At 40.0% G+C, this 16,117-nt stretch overlaps 1 long non-coding RNA gene and 1 pseudogene across 1 annotated transcript; both read left to right on the top strand.

Annotated features, from left to right (window-relative positions):
- Positions 1-897: 897 nt before the first annotated feature.
- Positions 898-2,854, top strand: LOC148214219 (uncharacterized). The gene is made up of 3 exons (XR_015798377.1): positions 898-988; positions 2,028-2,227; positions 2,693-2,854. It is a non-coding gene; the product is annotated as an uncharacterized LOC148214219 (long non-coding RNA).
- Positions 2,855-10,643: 7,789 nt separating this feature from the next.
- On the top strand, positions 10,644-11,318 carry LOC148214218 (uncharacterized; annotated as a pseudogene).
- The last annotated feature ends 4,799 nt before the right edge of the window (positions 11,319-16,117 follow it).

Below are 16,117 nucleotides of genomic sequence, written 5' to 3'. Positions count from 1 at the left end.
GCAGTTTTAGCCCACCTTAAGATTAGTTTTAATGGAGAGCAGACTAAAAAGGAATATAAATAAAGAAACAGCTCTGACCGGACACTATTTTTCAGATCAATTATACAACTTTATTTTCTACTAGTCTGATTCTGATGTGGACCTGCAGTCTTCAGAAAACATAGACTTTCCGGTGTTCCATCCTTATGCTACTTGATTTCTGCAATGGAAAGATTTAAATTAAATGAATACAGCCATTGGGTAATAGTCAGGAAATGCTGTAATTATGTATGCACATATGTACATATATTTGAGAAACCTTCCTATTAAACTCAGTTATAGGCTTGTACTGCATTACAGCTCTCAGATATTTCATCCCATTTCTTTATTGCTAACAGAGTATAACCTGAAGGCCCTCATCATCCTTGGGTATGGCTCTCTGCCCCCTCTACAGGTTGCTACTGAACTTGACAGAAAGGAGAAATCATTAAGCGAGTGGGAAGTGTCATGTTAATTGTCCTGAATGGATATGAGTGAAATAAAATTTAAATGTGGTGTTTATTCTGGACCCTGCTAACGTTTTGAATGCAGCTCTCAGGAGGCCATTCCAAGGGCAGTCTCATGACTGATAGGAACCTCTCTCTCTCTATCAGATTATATTACCATTCTGATGGTAAAGAAACATCATAAAGCCAGAAGGGGAACTATTTAATTGTGAGAGATGCCCACACCTTGGTTTCCTTTGGCTAACTGTGGAATATTTCTTACCATTCTTATTTGGGCTGCAACAGTAAATTGAACGCAATGGGACAAAACAAATGGAATCCAGATGAGCATTGTCTCTTGCTACTTATGGATAGATATGTAGTTTTTGTTTGTTTTTATTCTAGGGAACCACAGAAGGTTCAACTCTAGTGCATCTTCTACATACCAGAACGACGGGCTAAGCTATACCCTATACTATGGGAGTGGTGACTTGACTGTCAGGGTGGGATATGATACTGTGCGGGTAAGTGAACTATCTGAAGTTTGTGTTGTGTGGTCACTCATTTTTGAATTGTGTTCTGGGAATCTTCCACCGTTGCCCAAGTTATGAAACAGGAATCTCCTATTTGGAACCTGGTAGAATGAGTTGACCCTATTTCATTTTATTTACGTATTTATTTAAAGTATTTTGACACTAGATTGAAGGCAATGACCACTAAAGTTAATTTACCAAGTTAAAACAAAGAACAATAGCATGTAAGATTCAAAAGGTAATGTCTAAATGTAATATTTACAAAAACAATGGGAGTAGAATATATAAATTAAAAATGGGTATTCATTTAAGTACCCTGATAGTGGAAAATGCAAAGGATCTGCAAATCCTACTACTAAAAGTCAAAGAGCACTGTGAAAACATGGGACTAAGTTAAATATAAAGAAGACGAAATTAATGACAACAGATAGAACAATGAGCCTTAGAATTGGCAATGAAGATATCGAAGTGGTGGACAGCGTCTGCCTTTTAGGACCAACAATCAACAGTAAAGGAACAAGCAGTCAAGAAATATGCTTTCAGACTAGCACTTGGTAGAGCAGCCATGAAGGCCTTGGAAAAGATATTCAAGTACCATGATGTGTCTATACCTATAAAGATCAGAATCGTGCAAACCATGGTATTCCTTGTGACACTCTACAGAAGCAGGATAGGAAGAGTATAGACGATTGTGGCTTCAGTATAGATTTGTAGTGGCAGGTAAATAATCCAATCTTAGTGTCTGCACAGATGATTTTATTACCCAAAGTGAAATAAATTGAATAAAATAAAATAAAATAAAATAAAATAAAATAAAATACTTGTTTCATGATTTCTCCATTAATTAATTACAGATTAATGAGCCAGACGTAAGGAAAGTAAATTCTTCCAGAGTACTAGACAGTTAATTTAGTTGCAAAGAGAATCCAGTCAATTATAGTGCCACATTATTTGTTTCACATAACTCCTAAAATGTCTGTCTCTACCACGTGTCTGGCTGTGGGTGAAAATATTTTCTCTTCTACCCCAGGTTCAGAATATTGTCATTAAGAACCAAGAGTTTGGCTTGAGTGAGGATGAACCTGACAATCCATTCTATTATGCCTATTTTGATGGAATTTTGGGAATGGCTTTTCCCGCTATAGCTTTTTGGGGATCACACACTATCATGCAGCAGATAGTGAATCAAGGACAGCTTTCTGAACCCATTTTCAGCTTCTATTTCTCACGGTAAGAACCAAAATCTAGGATATTGTCTGGAAACAGACTAGCCAGTTTAATTTGGCGTAATTAAATCATGGCTTCCTGCTAATATTCCTACTATTGATGATAACTTCTAAAATAATTGAGGCTGAGAGAGGAGGACAGGGGAATATCTGGGACATTTAAAATGCATTTTGAAGTCGAAATAATCTCACATGATCCTCAAGATGATTTAACATACACTTCCTTCAGTTCTGAACCCTTTCCATGAATTATTCATGTATCTGACCTCAGAACAAGAGTCCTGAAAAGGAAACTCCTTTAAAAACACTCAGATCGCATTGAGTAAAGCGAGAATCTGACCATTCTGAGGAGAAAACGCCTATGGTTCATTAGAGTTAGTGATTTTACAATAACCTATGCTTAATGTATCTAAATCTTGAGCAGTGTGGCTAACCTTGATTGTTTTTCATCCATTCCCCTGCCCCTCAGCAAACCCACCTATCAGTATGGAGGGGAATTGATCTTAGGAGGGGTACTGGATCGGCTCTTCATTGGAGAAATTTCCTGGGCTCCTGTCACTGATCAGTGGTACTGGCAGATTGCTATTGATGAGTATGTGATATTTATAGTTCCATTTGATCTATAGCTGTTTTTTTTTTTTGTTTGCTTAAATCTCTATGTCCACCCCTTCCTCTTCCTACATCCCTTTCCAGAAATATAGCAAGAGAATCCCACCCTCCATCTTTGAAATAACACTTTTATTTTCCTGCCATTGAATATAGCTCTACTCGTGTTTGATACTTCAAATTCTGTCTGTTCCTCTCCCTCTTTCTCTCTCACTCCTCTCTCCCTCTCTGTGGCTGGGAGGGAAATCTGTTCTGTTAGCAGATAGGAATTTGTCCAAAGAGGCTTATTTATCAAATGTAGTAGATTTCTTCGTTTTGCTATATGTCAACTCTGATGGAGCATCTGTGCAGCCTCACACATGCAGGAACAGGTGAGAAGGTCTGTGTTCTCTCCTTCTCTCCCTTGATTTGTCACCACCTACAGCAAGAAAAACAGGGGAGGGCAGAGAAGGGTCTTTTATCTCCAGGGATGGAAGAAGCAGAAGAAAGAGAAGTGGCAGCGGTGGGGTGGGGTAGGGACAGAAATGGGATTGGACAACAAGCCCCAGTCAAATGCATTTTCACAATCACATGGTTGCAGAGAGCTGAATTAGAAATGGACATCTGCAATTGTGTCATGCAATTTAATCGCAGCATGATTTCACACTTAGCCGATCAAAAGCATTGAATGACATTTCCTCTTCAGTAAAGGTGGAACTAAAAGCACGTTTTCCTTCTGCAGGACGGTGGAAGTTGTGTAGTTGCAATTGAGACCACGTATGTTGCATCTCAGAATGGACAACCTCTGTGGATCCTGGGTGATGTCTTCCTTAAGGAATATTACTCAGTCTTTGATCTGGGCAGCAACAGAGTGGGCTTTGCAAAATCAGCCTAGGCAATGCCATAGCTATCTCCTTTTCATTCCAATGCTGGTGTTCCACGATTCTAATATAATGACTTTAAATTAGACGTACAATACACAACACAGATATATTTATGTTCTATTGACTGTCTCTCATGGGTAGAGATAAATAAATCTGTCCAATGTAATTACACTCACATTCTCCTTTCCCATCCTTTAATAAATTTCATCTTTTTTGCTGTAATTTATCAGTTTGCTTGAAAATCTGTAGGCATTTGCAAGTACTTTTTTTTCCGAAGTATGTGTTTTGGTACAAATTTTGACTAACACACACATTTTCACTAGGCAGTTTTCCGTAATGTAAGAATAGAATTTTAATGAAATGCACAAATCTGAATATATTTCACTTTGGCATATATAGTTTTGGATAAAATGTTATGCGATACACATATTTTGAACACCTTTGGCTGATTGCATTAGAAAATTTTGAAAAATGCTAATAACACGGAAAAACATAGTTTCAATTCAGACATAAATCTGAAGAAGTGAGAATAATTTTCCCCACCTTTCCCCATATTTTGTCTATAATTACTTGTTATGAGATCCACTGCTACAAGTGACAGTCGTGTGAAAAAGAAAGTACACCTTCTTTGAGTTCTATGGTTTTAAATATCAGGACATAATAAAAATCATCTGGACCTTGGCAGTTCTCCAAAGTAGGTAAATACAACTGCAGATGAACAACAACACATGACATATTACACCATGTCATCATTTATTTTACAAAAAGAAAGCCAAAATGGAGAAGCCATTGTGAAAAATTATGTACACCCTTACGGCTTCCATAGGTATGAAGAGGCTAAGTAGCAGTCAGGTGCTGCTAATCCAATGCCCTTGATCAATTGATCATCAGCAAGTGTGACTACTTCTATAAAAGCCGATGTTTTAGGAGTTTGCTGGTCTTGAGCTTTGAGGTGTGTGTTAACACAATGCCAAAGAGTAAAGACATCAGCAATGATCTTAGAGAAGCAACTGTTGCTGCCCATCAATCTGGGAAGGTTTATAAGGCCATTTCCAAGCAATTTAAAGTCCATCATTCTACAGTGAGGAAGATTATTCACAGGTGGAAAACATTCAAGACAGTTGCCAATCTTCCCCGGAGTGGACGTCCCAGCAAATTCACCCCAAGGTCAGTCTGTGCAATGCTCAGAGAAATTGCAAAAAATCCAAGAGTTCCATCTCAGACTCTACAGGCCTCAGTTAGCATGTTAAACGTTAAAGTTCATGATAGTAGAATTAGAAAAATTGACAAGGTCACGCTCTGGAATATCAAATTTCATGGGGGACCTAACCCTAACTCTAACCATGCAGTTTTCCAAGGTCATGGTTCAACACACATTTTAGCAAGCATAAACTGAGAATTCTAAGACATAATTCAATCAAAATTAAGCTTGTCCAACCTTGCATAGATGCTTACTGCAGCAACTGTGATTACTCATTCATTTTCCATTAGTTCTTAAAAGAAAAAGGGCAGCTTCCAAGGAAACTGATTATGGTTTTCCATATTGATATATTATCATATATTATCTTTGCTACCATTAATGCTTTGTGAAGCCAAATTCTATCACTCTTTTATACAAAATCAAGGACAAAAATTCAATTGAAAGTATTTCAGACAAAGGAAAGTTAATTCCTATCATCCACAAGAAAACAAAATATGTTGGTATTGGCTTTGTACAACAAGATTAAAAAGGGGAGAGAGAGCAAAAGCAAAGAGATTAGATGGCAGAGAACAGTTGCCTTGAGTATAGAAGTGGAGTCACAGCAGCCTAATTGTCAGCAAAATTCTTGAATTCCCCGAGATAATTCCCCAACACACGGAGCATGAGGTGGTTGATCCTGGCATTAGTTAGTATCCAAGTCCAGCCTTCGCGTTAAACAGGGTGAGCTCCTGTTTCCTCCCCAGTTCCTGTCAACCCAACAGTTCGAAAACTTACGTGAGTAGATAAATGGGTACTCTCACTCCGGTGGGAGGAAAAATGCTGGCGGCGCCTTGCAAAAAAGGAGTTGGGAGCAGTTGCCGGTAAGCGCGAAAAACCGCGTGCGCCCGAAAAGGGCGCGAAGCAACGGAAACCCCGCCTCCTGCGCCAGCTGGGCTCTGCCCTAGGAAGGAGGCTCTGGCAAAACCACTTCCGAAAAAAACAGATGCCTTGAAAACTGCAAGGACTCATCCAAGCAGTCACTGCAGGGTCAGCAATGACTGAGCGCAGACAAAAAAAAAAAAAAATCCCAACTAAGTGCATGCATTAAATGAAAAGAGCATTGAAGCAATTAATCCAGACCACATACTTTTAGCCAAAAGTGATTGCAAAATCATGTTTTTATCATTCCATGGCAAGCTTTGTATGCCTGCTTCTTCACTGAATTTCTTGTTTCTATAGGACTTGTTTAATGGGATATTACAGTTTTCAGTAAGAAAAATATTAAAATTACGGGGATAGTTGTGATAGTGAAGCATACTCTGGCTACCTTTCTTGGCATGTAGAATCATTCTGAAGAAAGGAAAATCCACTCGTGAAAATATGAGAGAGAATGGAGTGCTGGAAGAATTTTTGGAAAAATACTATATTGATCCTGGATTAAAATATCAGTTCAACAAATTCAGTGTTGCATATGAACCAATGACCAATTACTTGGATGTGAGTATTTAAACCAGAGAAATCTGTATTTTCCTCTCCTGCTCCTTTCTCTAATTTTGTAGCTCTGGCATTAGTAGTAATAGCGTATACTAAATTCAACAGGGGCTTATCTGTTTGTTTAATCAGTGACGTCATCAGGTTGTTCTGGAAGTGACACCATCAGGTTGCTCCAGATATGATGTGCATAACCCTCCTCCCCACGTGATGCAGCGCTCACAAGGTCATAATGCTAACCAGACATGACATGTTGAACCTAACCCTATCATCAGGAAAGGTGTGATGGTCAACCCTAGGGTGTCTAATTAGCTTAACCCCAAACCTATGGGTGTTCAAATCAAAATCTAAGTAAAGTGAATAATTAACAGAACCCCAGGCTGCGCTGTACTTGGGAAGCAAACCCTATTTGGGCCTTGTGAAAGAAGTAATAGCCTAATGATGCTTTAATTTTATGGAGTTTAAAATCAGCGCCTAGGATGCAGGAAAAGGAGATCCTAAAAAGGCTTTATTTCTATGCCGTTTTAAAATCATCCCTTGAATGCAGGAAAAACGACTTTTTAAACCACAGCAGCCCCAGAGTCATTAACCTAACCCTAACCCCAACCCATATCCTAAGGGAAGTGAAAATCACAGACAGCTTTACCTTTTGTAAAAGCTAAAGATACATAGCTTGCAAATTTTAACTTGAAATAAACATGCATGGGCGTGCGCGCACGCACACACACACGTTTGTAAATTTAACTGATAACACAAATACACACATACACATAAACATTTTGAAGCATGATCGTAATAAAATTTTATTTCCACCCCTCTCCCTCCAGCAAAGCCAGGAAAATTTAACGGAGGAGCCAAATACTCACACAAGCAGCAGCCAACCAAGCAGCAAGTATTCCACAGTGATAACACAGTGGACCAGGTTATCTGAGGAGCCGTCTCGCCCCGGTTATTTCAGCCCGCCCCACTTGGTCCAGCAGGAGGGGCATGTTGCAGACCCCACCAATACTCATTATTGACACATCTAGACATGTCAGAGCCATGATTCTGGGCATGCACAGGTATGCTTGCAATGGATGGGAGTGGATGTATGCATGTCCAGACATGTTCTAAGCACATGACTCAATGACATGACATTATCCATCTGCGCAGGTGTGTTTGGAATGGATGGGAGGGGATGTATGTGCATCTGGGCTTGTTAGAGCCTGTGATTTTGTCCGTGTGCTGAGTTGTTGATGTGTCAGCTACAGGCCACTGTGAAGTTCAATGGTTTAAGCTTTGGCTTGCATTTGAAAATATGGCAGACCCCGATGATGATTTGTCTGATGTAAAATTGACCCCCAAACATCTAAAATGTGGATATAGAATCAGAAAAAAACCTGATCCATGTTGCTTCTTTGATGAGAATGCTGAAGATGAACTTTTAGCTGCTTGTTATTGCAGGTTCTGCAAATCAACCACTGGTAAGTAAAAATAAATATTAAGAAAAATAGTATTTTATTAGTTGAACTGGTAGCTTAATTCTATCTTATTTCCTGTTAGAAATGAAACTCCCTCAAGATGCAGGATTGATCCAGATTCTGAAATGTTCTGTTATCAGGATCTTAAGTCATTGTTTAATGGGATGTCTACAAGAAGATGAAGACCAAGTCGATGGAGCCAATGAAACACAGTTTATTCAAAGTTTATGCAGTAGACTTTCCAAGCCCGAAGTCCTGTGGATCATCACATTTCCAACAAACTGGATAAATTATATTTCCCAAGAAACACACTGTGTGAACTCTGGGCATTCATACAATGCATTGAGAAAAACCCTAATCCACTTTCAGTAACATCAAACATTGAGGCTGAGTTACCTGTATCTCTGAACTGGATCATATGTCGGAATGTAACAGAAATTAATTACAAGAAGCTATTAACAACCACCCAGTGAATTTTATAATAAATATATATTTACAGGCCATGTGAAATCTGTGTTATTTCTTTTGCTAACCCTTGTTTAACCATGTCAGATGGTAAACACAGAGATGCAATTTAATCACAACACATGTGATATTATTCAAACAGCCTTCCTGGGGGTTAGGGTCAAGGTTTTTATTGGTTTTGCAAAAGGTGTTAAGAATTCAGTGTCTCTGGTGCAATTAGTGTGTGACCTCAACAGCATGTATAAAGTACTATAGGAGGCCCATACTGAAACAGACAGGAACGCAGGAGTCTGAGTTATCCATCCATCCATCCTGCACCATTTGCCAGCAAAGCAGACCCATTTCAGAATGGATGCGACTAGCGTAAGTAATTTATGGATAATTTTAACATATAGGACCTGTTAGACACAATACCGTATTTATAACTTTTTGTTGGTGGTGGTTTCTTTCATTAGAATGAAGTCTCAGACTCACAATGCCTGAAAGCCTACAAAGGTATTCTTTTTCCTTTCACACAAATACATTTCAGTAGACTCACGTAAAATTTCTGCAGCAAAAGTGATCTCTGCTTGCCTCTATTCTTTTCCTTCAGAATGGGAAGAAGATCAGATCTTTACCACTTTTCCAAAGCCCACAGATTCACAACAGGCTCTACAGATTATGGACCCCCAGCCTTCTACATCCCATGGAAGACAGGGTCATTTAGAAGGTAAAAATATCCACATTGTTTTATCCAAAATGCAAGTATGTTTCAGAAAACTATGAAGGATCATCGTATGTTTATGAATGCTGCCAGTATTATTCATTTATTGGGTTACTGTTGTTGTTTTATCCAGAGCCATCCTGCAAAAAAGCAAAAATGCATGGTGGTGGATTTCCTACAGACTCCCCAGATAGTATCAGCACAGAATGGTCTATACCAGAACCCCTGCCAGCTAAGGAGATGCAACAGTCAACAGGACCAAGTGTCATAAATACTCAGAATTCAGACAGTGTGTACCTGTGGGAGGAAGATCAGATCTTTGCCAATTTTCCAATGCCCACAGATTCACAATGGGCTCTACAGATTATGGACCCCCAGCCTTCTACATCCCATGGAGCACAGAGTCATTTAGAAGGTAAAAATATCCACACTGTTTTATCCAAAATGTAAGCAGTTTTCAGAAAACCATGAAGGGGCATTGTACGTTTATGAATGCTGCCAGCATTATTTATTTATTGGGTTACTGTTGTTTCTGTTGTTTTATCCAGAGCCATCCTGCAAAAAAGCAGAAATGCATGGTGGCAGATTTCCTTCAGACTCCCCAGATAGTATCAGCACAGAGCAGTCTATACCAGAACCCCTGCCAGCAAAGGAGATGCAACAGTCAGTGGGGCCAAGCATCATAAATACCCAGAATCCAGGCAATGCATACTTGGAGAGTATTCAAATGTGGCAACAATATCCTAATAATTTCAATGCCAAGGAGCATTACATTTGTTATAGATTCGTAAACCTTGATCGTATTCACTCATTCACACAGGCTATAGATGTTATTCATAATGAGATACAGAGTCTTTTGAACAATATTTCTAGGGAGATAAGAGCCAATGATTTTGTTCAGCTCTGGCTGGATGCAGAAGGTCTAAATCAACCTCTCTTTTCTGTTAGGAGACATATGGATGATTTAAATGCTGATGTGCTCCTGAGCCATGTTGAAAGCATGCTACAGAGCAATGTCGAAGTGTTGTGGGGTGGTGATTTACAACTAGTGGTTACCATCATGAAGAACACAGAGGGGGGAGGACTTAGGAAGTTAAGCACAGTACTATTCATCAGGGTCCTGGAGGAAAAAAGGTGCCATCTGCTTGATTTCAATGTGGAGGGGGAATTTCTGTGTTTTGCTGACCGTTTGTTGTATTTGTTAGACACTGGATCATTTACAAACCAAGAAATCATTACTAGAGCCAAGGATCTCCACAGCAGATTGGGCATTTCCACAGAAAACATGGTCAACTTTTCATAGGTACACCTCTTTGAAGAGTATCTAGGTACAACCATAAAGATTTTGTTTTATAATCAAGGAGGGTGGCGTTTTTTTTGCCACAGGCAGACCCCAACAAGAAGAAACAGTGTTTATATTGTTACACAACAAGCATTATTATGGAATCAAAAACATCAAGGGTTTCCTGAGTGAATGTTATTTCTGTGAATTCTGCCACACAGGATACCACCACAAATTTACCCATGATTGTCGATATTTCTGTTGTGCATGTCTGAAGCAAGCATGTCACAAGGTGGATGTGGAGAAGACAAGATGCTGTAAGTGCAAACTGTCTTGTCGCTCTAAGGCACGCCTTGAAAGACACATACAGATGGGAAAGGAAGGAAAAATTGTTTGTAAGAATAAGGTGTTTTGTGGCACATGTGGTGTTTATGTCTTTACCCTTCACAAAAAATGTAAGAAAAGCAAGTGCGGGCAATGCTATGAGAAAGTAGATAACATGGAAGGGCATTTATGTTTTCTGAAACTGCTGCCTCGACCAGAAACAGGCACGAGGTACGTTATTTATGATTTTGAATGTTGTCAAGAAACAGGGGTACGCATACCAAATTATGTCTGTGCCACGGACATGCTGGAGGAAAAGGATGTGATGAGGTGGAATGTTATGGCGATAGGTGCCTGGATCAATTTGTGAAGAAATGTATAAATCAGGAGTTTACAGGTTGTATTTTTATTGCTCACAATTCCAAAGCTTATGACGGTTATCTAGTTCTGAGACAGTTGATCTGTGAAAAGATCCAGGTTGAACTTTTAAGTCAGAGTGGTAAATTGCTATGTATTACCCTGCCGTACTTTAAGATTCGGTTTATATCTCTCCTTCTTACCCCTTAAATTAAGCAAACTACTCAAAACTATGGGATTTCAGGGGAGCAAAGGGTATTTCCCCCCTTTGTTCAATACAATGGACAATCAAGATTATGTATGGCCACTCCTCGATGCCAAGTATTACAGCGCTCAAACCATGGGGAGAGAGAAGAATTTCTGAAATGGCATGCTGCTAATACAGGTACCATGTTTAAACTAAAAAAGGCCCTGCCTTACTACTGCAGACAAGATGTGGAGATATTGAGGGAGGCTAGTAACTGGTTTAGGGGGCAAGTGATGAAAATGACAGAGCGTGAGTTTCTCACAGGGTGTGGGGGAGATGTTGCTGAGGAGATTGAGACTCGGTGCATTGACCCCTTCCAGTATGCAACACTGGCCTCAATCTGAATGGCTCACTAACGGTTCATGTATTTGGAGAATAACACCATTGCATTAGCATCTTTGGACAGTTACTGGCTGACCCAGAAAAGGTATTCTGCACCAGCCATACAATGGCTGATGCATACAGCATACACTGAGAAACTCAATATTCAGCATGCTCTGCAAGGAGGTGAAAAGCGGGTAGGTAATTATTTTTTGGATGGATTTGCTATCATAAATGGGACCCGCATAGCCTTTGAATTTAATGGTTGTTTCTTTCATGGCTCTTCTGTCTGCTACTCAGCAAACGCCTTCAACAGTTCACTTGATTCAACCTATGGGGCTCTGCACTACCGTACTAGGGTTAAAGAAGAGTACCTCAGGGATCTGGGTTATGCTGTGCATAGTATCTGGGAACATGAATGGGTTGCCTTGCAGAAGACTGATGCATCTTTGAAGCAGTTTCTAGTTGAGAATAAGCTCCCAACTCCTTTGAATCCACAAGATGCATTTTTTTGGTGGTAGAACAAATGCTACATGCCTGTACTACAAACCAAAACCTGGGGAACAAATCTTATATTACTATTTCACCAGTTTGTGCCCCTTTGTGAATAAGAACAAGGAGTACCCGATTGGCCATCCACAAATCTTCTTTCAAAACTTTGGGGACATGAAACAGTATTTTGGACTTACTAAAGTTAAAGTGTACCCGCCAAGGAACCTCTATTTCCCAGTTCTACCACATAAATCTGGGGGTAAATTAATGTTTAGTCTGTGTGCAACTTGCACAGAAAAGCAGCAGGTCACTCTATGTAAACACAGCGATGAAGAAAGAGCTCTGACTGGGATATGGTGCACTGTCGAACTAAATGTGGCTTTAGAAAAAGGTTACAGAATTGCAGAAATTTATGAGATCTGGCATTTTGAAAGAAAGACAGGCATGTTATTTTCAGGTTACATTAATACGCATCTCAGACAAAAGCAGGAGGCCAGTGGTTACCCTGACTGGTGCAAAACAGAACTGGATAAAGATCAGTATATTCAGGATTATGAAAAGATGGAAGGTGTCCGCTTACGATGTGAGCATATTGAAGTAAACCCTGATAAAAGGCAGATTGCCAAGCTCTTTTTAAACTCACTGTGGAGTAAGTTTGGGCAGAGCACCAATCACATGACTACATCTGTGGTGACAAACCCCGAGGAATTATTCAAATATCGTTTTGTATCCTATTATGAAGTTTCCTCGTGTGAGTTTGCGGACACAGAGACAGCAGTTGTGATGTGGAAAATAGCCAAACACCATCGAACCAAATCCACATGTACAAACACATTCATTACCAGTTTTACAACAGCTTATGTACGGCTGGAATTATACATGCTATTGGAGGGCTTGGGTGAGAGCTGTCTGTATCATGACACTGATTCTGTCATTTTTACTAGTAGAAAAGGGGTGTGGACACCATCATTAGGTGATTATTTAGGCCAGCTGATGAGTGAGATCCCTCCAAACACCGTGATCACAGAGTTTGTGCAGCAGGCCCCAAAATGTATGGGTATGCTTTGTCAAGTGGGGAGACGGTACTAAAGTAAAGGGGCTAAACAGTGCTAATTGTGATAAGGTTAATTTCGGCAGCTTGAAAGATTTAGCAGATGACTACTGTCTGGGAAGGAGGGAAAGAAAGAGATCGAGGTAGAGCAACCAGGGATTGTTAGGGTTAACAAACAGTGGGCACTAGAAACCCGGGTACTCAGAAAAACTCTAAAAGTAGTATATAATAAAAGGGCACTCAGGACTGAGGATTACTGTACACTACCTTACAGTTATTAGGCATGATGGAAAACATTGTACAGTTTGTACACCCTTTCTCTTGTATTATAAGTGGGCCATCCAATTCTGACAAATCCTTTTTTATCAAACAAATGTTAGAATATGGTGATGCTGTGTTGTCTCAAATGCCTCAAAATAGTGTACGGTTTTATAGTTGTTGGCAACCACTGTACAAAGAACTACTTAATAAATTCCCATATATTAAGTTTATGGAGGATCTACTGCCTTCTTCTGATGATGATGTTGCCTCTGCTTACTGACACCCCCTCTAGACCTTGGGTGCTAAATCCTAGAAGCACGCTCAGGTTTGGTGATTGGCTCAGTTTGTAAAATGAATAAAAACACAGTGAAACAAGCAAAAAAACTTAAGTCTTTGTCTTTATTTTACAGTAAGGCAGACATGTCTGCCTACAGTGGTAATGGGTACAGGCACCAGGCCCCCTCCCCAACTTTATACTTTTTACAAACAACTTTATCATTTGATCGTTTTTAATATTGTCCTCAGAGTACTGCTTTGAAATATTTTCATAATCCACCCCTTTAGACTGATTCATTGGAAAAAACACACAGTGTTGCCTGCAAGTCACTGCGCGGGGATGTTGCAGTTGAAGTTGGTGAAATGTATACTTCTCAGCTTGCAGCTCTAAAAACTTCACTATGAATCCAGGAAAGTCAGGGCTATCTGGCGGTTTTCCATAAGAATAAAAAAATTCACCATATTTGGGAGATGGGAAGTAGAGGGCTAGCCAGCATTCAGCAGGTAGAGTTTGAGGATGGTGTTTACAATTAATCTGAAAGGTCTTTTGGAGATTTGACTCTTGGGTAGCAGGTCACAAGGGTAGACCCCTAGAAAGCATGTGTTTCCAGAGAACAAATGGAGGAGCTGCAAGGTGTCCATTCTCACATATAATCAAAAAGCACGTTCCTTGTGTGATTTATTTCAATAAGGTTTTCAAAGATTGCATAGAGAATTATGTTGATGGAGTTGGGGAGGGATTGTGCAAATCTAATTTCTGCTCTGAGGTTACCATTCCTGATTAAAGAATAGTGCTCAGAGCACCCCTGATCAGGGCTCAAGTCAAAACAGTATAAAGTATAACCCTGGCTAAACTCTTCCCGGGTAATTAATAGAGGCCTATCTTTCATACCTTTGCCTGATACTTGCACCATCTGCATGTACTCTCTCACATAAATGTCATGCTCATAATCAGGCTGAAGAGGCTTTGCAGGCATCTGTTCACCATCACAATATAGGGCACAAAAATTGACATTGGAGTGTTGAAAATTGAATGGGTTTCTTTCATAATCCCCACTAAAGGATGCATTGTCCACAAAACCAATCACTAATTGTTTAGGTAACTGCCCCAGAAATAGGTTTTCCTGATTACACACAAGGCTGCCTGCTGGAATGCTGTAAACCTTCATTCCCACTCGATCAATGGGATATTTGGCAGTGGAGGATAGCAAAGCTTCTGCATGACCCAAGTGTACTCCTGGTGCTACTTTTACATGTTTTACAAAGAGAGATGCTGACAGGAGTTGCACTTGGTAATTCTCATTGCCGTCCTTCATTAGACAAAAGTCATTTCTGCTTTTTGTGGGTTTGACTTTCACATCAACCCCGTTAATCAGCAGCTTGTCTTGAAAAAAGAGATCGTTATGTGAAGGTCCAAACATGAAGCCTGAGTTGCCTGCAGGTGTCAGCAGGGTGCTGTCCATGAGGGCTGAGTCATCTTTGTAAAACCCCCCAGCTGTAAATTGGGTTCCCAGGGCATCACCACCAAAGTTCAGAATCAGTTCAATGATGGCATGGTAAGAATAACAATGATGGCTCTGCGTAATGAGACAATCTCCCAGGGTTACATCCAGCTGGTTAAACAGTGATGCTATAAGGTAGTTGATATCCTAGCACCATCACCAATATCCGTACCATTGGCCTTTACAAACTTGCAATTCACATACAGCAGGGTGCTGTTTAAATCTATGTAATGCTCACCATGTCCTGTGATAAAAAATTCCAAGGGTGCTTTGGTTGATAGTGCAGATAAAGGTGAGATCTCGACATACATGCTGTTTTCAATACTGGTTTGTATAGGTGCCAGTTGAAAAAGATCCAGTTCTGATTTCATATATTCCTCTGAAGCCTCATGGATAAATGCCATTTTGTATTAGTATATGTCTCGTTTGTCACAGTGCTTCCTCTTCCATGCACATCTCCTCTTTGTATGCAGGTTTTTTTTTCACAATCTTTCTCTTTTTAACTGGAATAGGCGACCCCATTGCATAATTCTTCCTGGCCACAACCATACCCGAACCCTCCTGCCCCCCCCTCAACAACATGGGATACAAGCTGTCCTGCCACATCTCTGACAATCTTCTTGGCTGCAGATTTCACATGTGGTTTAATGATTCTAATCCTTTCCTCGGAAACGGCATTGCTTTTCGAAAAAGTCCACGGAACACGCCCCCAAGCCTAATATATGTCCAAGTTCTTCACCAACTAGAATGGCATATGTTCCATCTCCTGTAAGATTAATTTTTCAAACCACTGGATCATACTGCAGGGTCATCTCAGGACTGTTCTCGATGTCTGATATAAGCTTGTTCATATTTTCTACCAGCTGTTCAATGCTGGCATAGTACTCACTTTTCAAAGAAAAATACCACCTCTTTTTCTCGGTAAGAATTTCAAAATGTCCAGTTGAAGTTAATGAGTTCCAACGATGTGGGCACTGTATCTCTACTAGTCCTACTTCCCATGAACCTGGAAG

This window comes from Python bivittatus, unplaced genomic scaffold (assembly GCF_059951505.1).
Source record: "Python bivittatus isolate LINGU-HERP-01145 unplaced genomic scaffold, Pbiv_v1 ctg000700_np1212, whole genome shotgun sequence".
Lineage (NCBI taxonomy): Eukaryota > Metazoa > Chordata > Lepidosauria > Squamata > Pythonidae > Python > Python bivittatus.
The sequence above is the reverse complement of the archived record's forward strand: the minus strand, read 5'-3'. Positions and strand labels throughout refer to the sequence as shown.